Source organism: Octodon degus, unplaced genomic scaffold (genome assembly GCF_000260255.1).
Source record: "Octodon degus isolate 3935 unplaced genomic scaffold, OctDeg1.0 scaffold00026, whole genome shotgun sequence".
Classification (NCBI taxonomy): Eukaryota; Metazoa; Chordata; class Mammalia; order Rodentia; family Octodontidae; genus Octodon; species Octodon degus.
This window is the reverse complement of record NW_004524602.1, coordinates 5,154,331-5,159,239: the sequence shown is the minus strand read 5'-3', so window position 1 is coordinate 5,159,239 and position 4,909 is coordinate 5,154,331. Positions and strand designations below refer to the sequence as shown.

Here is a 4,909-nt window from a genome sequence, read left to right as displayed (position 1 = left end):
ACTTCACTACTAACTGGGCCAGAGATACAGCTCAGAGACACAGTGCCTGCCTGGCAAACGCCAACGTCCTTAGTTCAATTCCCCATTTAAAAAAAAAAAAAAAAATTCACTACTATGGAGCAAATCATTGGTAATGACATCATGGAGCACTGCAGAACTTTTGTACTTGCTCCTTGGAGAAGACAGCAACACCAAGTGGAAGAAAATTATTAAAAATAATATTAAAATCTCCAGGGATTAAGGACAGCTACAACATCTTAAACTGGAAAATAGTAAATCTAAAACAGGTCCCTTAGTATCTTTCAAAACTAGTGCAAAATATCTGGAGAAATCTACCTGGGGGTGCAGTAAAGAATGGAGACAGTTACTGTACATTCATGAGTATCAAGTGATTTCATCCTTACAGGCTCAGATTTGGGCTACTTCATTGATTCCACAGGAGAGGAGCAGGCTGTGAGACCTTACAATGGCTCACAGGCAACCTGCCTGGTGCTTCACTCTTCCCTCTCCCTCGCTCATTTTTTAGCCATCAGCTAAAAAGAGTCAGTCTCCAAGCAAGAATCGTCCCCTGATGCCCCACTGGAGGGAATATACTAGATAAAGCAAACACCCCCTCAGGATCGCATGACAAAGCCCTTTCAACCAAAGACGGGACACGACTAGGGACAAAGATAACAAGGTTTGCTGGAGGAGGATCTATGGCAGACGTACAGTAGGATTTGGGGATAAGAAGCCGGAGTCTGCGATGGTGTCTCAGGAGCATCATGAAAAGGGCGATTAGAAAGCCACGGCGGGTAAAGGAAGAACTGGCGGCGGGCAACGAGCGAGAAGGGAGGAGGAGTGGGTCCTGCTAAGAGGGCGGACCGGGGTCAGAGGCGGATCTGGGGAGATGCAAGAAGCTGGGGATGGCACGGCTTAGGGAGCAGTTGTGGCCGTGTCTGGGAGCTGCAACCCGGCAGATGCATCGGAGTCCTGGGAGACTCGGAGGAGAGTCCAACGGGATGGACCGGGCTAGTGACAGAGTCGCCACGGGGGTCGAGGGGCCGGAATGAGGTCCGGCCAATGGAGGACGCGAGGGGTGGGGTCTCGCAGAATCCGGGCCAGACTCAGGCGCCCGCGAGGCCCCGGAGCAGCCCCGACCGTGGGGCGTCTCCGGCGGGGCGGGGCGGGGCGGCCTGCGGGATCCAAGGAGCTACTCCGAGACGTGGGCCGGGCTGGGCCGGGTCGGGCCGCCAGGGCGGCCGGGGCGGGTCTTACCTCGGGCCGCGTCGCGGGGCCGCAAGGCTCCCTCTTCTTCGGGGAAAGCTGCCTCCCGCACTCGGCCTCAGGGTCCGAGGACCCGGCTTGGCCGGACGGTTCCGGGAGGGTGGGCCCAGCCGCCTCAGGGTCCGGGCTAGCGGCCGCCGCGCATCCCCCGCCCTGTCAGACAGACTCCGCCCGGCCGAGTAGGCACCCGCCAAGGGAGCACGCGCGGGACCGCCGCCTCGGCCCGTGGGGCCACTGCCTCTGCCGCCGCAGCCTCTCGCCGTCCGGTCGGAATTTCTCCACGGCCACCGGCAACAGCCGCAGCGCTAGTCGTCAGCTCCGGCCCGCGCGCCCCCAGCCCCGCGCACACGCCCCGCCCCGCGCGACTCCTGGGCTGCGAGCGCGCGCACTTACCTCCCACGCCCCCTCGCGCCAGCCCCGCCCGGCCCCGCCCCCACACGTGACGACGCCGAGGCGCAAGACACGCGCTTGCGCGGACACACCCCGTTTCCTCCGCCCCGGGTGGCTCCGCCCCAACGTGTGTCTTCCTCCACTTACGACAGGACTAAACTGAGCGTCGGACTCTTCCCTTTGCGGGAGAGGAATGTCGCAAGATTGGCAGAGAAAACTCTGGGTTTGCGACCTTAGGGCGCACTTTCCGGCCAACCAAGAGGCGCCTGAAGGCTGGTTGGGGTGGTGAGGCCCGAGGCAGGTAAGAAGCCTCCTCCCCACTTGGGTGAGTCTCAGCTCGTCTGGTCAGTGGTTCGGTTGGCCGCCCACGCAGATTCTCGCGTGTCCGTGCCCCCTCCCCCTTCCGGCTCTAGATTCGCGGCGCCGCCCTCATAGCCCCCGCCCTTGGCACACACGCACGCCCCCTCCCCCGTGCCCCGCCCCCGACCTGCGAGTATTTCCATTCATTCCTCAGACTTCTCACTCCCTGGTTTCTGTGTCTTAAATTTGAGAAAGTCAAAAGCGAATGAAATAAATTCAGTTTTTTAAATACTCTGCTCTATGGAAGATGATGAAAAAGCACAGTAGAATTATAACAGGAATTTCCTCTGGGTCACTTTTAACCACGTGTGTTTAAAAGACGGGCAAGCAGCAGCTGGTCAAAGAAATGAGAGAGGAGATGGGATGGAGAGAATGATGGGACATCATTCGGACAGTCCGGCCAGGAAAGTAAAAAATTAGGATTAGATTATAGAAACTACACTGAAATAGACTTCCAGCATCTTTTTATAAGATTCGTTGTAAAGGGCTGCGGAGGTAGCTTAGACACATCGCCTGCCTGGCAAGCATGAGGTTGTGAGTTCGATTCCCCGTACAAAAAAATGTTTTCATTGTAAGGAATGAGCAAAATGAAGAACGAGAATGTGAAGTACAAGGAATCTTTAAAAGTGGGAGACTCGAGTATTATGGAGCCAGGAAGTGGATGATTCAGGGGTTAGGGATGCTAATGCTTCGTATCAAAAGCACAAGTCAACCTTGTGAGCTCATTGGAATATCCAGGGAAGCAGCTTTTTTTTTTTTTTCCTAATAACAAAACCAGTACTATTGCTCTGCCCTAGGCCAATTCATTACACTTGGGTTAGCCCCTGCCACCAGTAGATTTTTGTTTTGTTTTGTTTGTTTGTGGCGGAACCGGGGATTGAACTCAGGCCCTTGCGCTTGCCCGGGACGCGCTTATTCCACTGAGCCATCGCCCCGACCCCCACCAGTAATTTTTTTTAAAGCTCCGCAGGTCACTCTAATGCTGAAGGCTGATGTCTACCAAACTGGAATTTGGTAGAAGGACAGGAAGGGAAGAAATTGGCTCTGTAACCTTAAGATGCTGCTAATGATAACAGAGAGTGGAGAATGGAATGAGAAGCATGAGCAGAGTGATGAAAATTTTAGGAAATGAGCACACCATTCCTCCTCAACACACAGCCACCCTTAGCGCAGTCAGGTCTGCCCCAGTCCACTACTGTTGCACCTCTTGTGCCCTTACACCCGCGTTTAATCCCTGTGGCTTCACAGAGCTCAACTGCCATCCGCATGTCTATTCCTAGAAGAGTCAGAGTTAAACCAATTCATGAGATTCTAGTCCTGCCCAACATCCACTCCCGTACTAGAAATTACTGTACACAATGCATTGCCAAGTTGGAATGTCTTCTATTTATCGATCATTTAAGTTGGGAACAAGATACAAAGGATGTGCTAAAACAGCCTAATGGGAACACAAAGTATTAGAGGAAATAGTCTGTTTTTCAGTTTTGGGACTTGAACCCAGGTCTTTGCGCCAAGCTCCGCTCCAGGCCTCTTTTTGTTTTTTTTAAGCAGGTTTGTTGTTGTTTTGTTTGTCTGGTTGGTTGGTTGTTTTGAGACAGGGTCTTCCCATGCACTTCAGGCTAGCCTTGGACTCACAATGTTATCCGGAGTGGCCTCCAACTCCTGGCAATCCTTTGTGCACCACCATACCTGCCTTAGAAGCAGGTTCTAAATCACTGAATTGCCCAGGCTGGGTTTGAACTTGCTGTGATAATGCCAGCCTGTTACAGTGCTGGGATAAGAGGAAGTTGTCACCACTCACAGCTGGAAAGAAACCTTTCAACAGAGAATTCACTGATCAGGCCTGGGAGATGGCTCAGTAGTATAAGCACTTGTCTGGCAAGTGCAGGGGCCTGAGTTCAATCTCTGGTTCTGAAAGAAAAAAAAAAAAAAAAAAAATTCACTGGGTCGGGGAAGAGCTGTGTAAGGCTGCTTTCCAGTAACTAGGGTTAATCCAAAAACCTGCCTGTTTGCCTCCAAATCAGAGAGTTACATTGTTTTATATAGCTGGAACATAATATGGAAAACACAGGTGAGGAAGAGATTAAGATGATAAAGTGGGTGTGAATAGATCATGAGCTTTGAATTCCATGCCAAGGAGTTTAGATTATGCACTAGAAAGTGTAAATAGCAAGCCAGACATGACTCACACCTGTAATTGTAGCACTTGAGAGGTTGAGGCAAGAGGATTACTGCAAGTTCAAGGCTAGCCTGGGCTACATAGTGAGTTCAGAGTTGGCCTGAACTATGCTGCAAGACCCTGTCACCAAAAATAAAAAGCACCACAGGTCAACTCTGTATGTCAACAATAAAAAAGCAAGAGAGGTCAACTCTATTTCAGCAAGTTGATTGAGTAGTGTTTACTTCCCAACTTGTCAGCTGGCCAGGCCTGGGAGATGGCTCAGTAGAATAAGCACTTGCCTGGCAAGGGGAATGAAACTGGTTATTTTCTTCCACTCCTCCTTACCTCTGAGGCAGCAGTTAACCCACTATTGTGTCTTGTTTTCTTTTTAATATATTTTGAACAGGAGCCCATGTGGAATTTGGTGCTGGGATCGAACCCAATTCCTGCATGTGCCTACGCAGGCACTTAGTCCCCTGAGATATCTTGCTGGCCCCAACCCACTATTGTTTTTTTAGTGTTTTTTGGTTTGTTTGTTTTTCCCCGAACCAGGGATTGAACTCAGAATAAGCCAAGCAAGCGCTTATTCTACTGAACTATCTCCCCGCCCCCCTTACTATTGTTTAAAAACCAAGATGTACTAAGAGGATGAGAGTGCATGCTGCATGCACGCGTGCGTGCGTGTGTGTGTGTGTGTATTCTTGAAAATAAATCAGGGGGCTGGAGAGATGG

The 4,909-nt window shown here is 51.5% G+C and overlaps 1 protein-coding gene across 3 annotated transcripts in view; it reads left to right on the top strand.

Annotated features, from left to right (window-relative positions):
- Window positions 1-1,779: 1,779 nt before the first annotated feature.
- Senp8 (SUMO/sentrin peptidase family member, NEDD8 specific) overlaps window positions 1,780-4,909 on the top strand; it is a 24,714-nt gene continuing 21,584 nt past the window's right edge. For 2 of the 3 annotated variants that reach the window (XM_004628765.2, XM_023712710.1), the window contains exon 1: window positions 1,780-1,957. The gene's annotated coding sequence lies outside the window, so the exon portion shown is untranslated. Of the gene's footprint in view, window positions 1,982-4,909 lie in introns of all 3 variants that reach the window. The other variant, XM_023712711.1, reaches the window with a different exon arrangement.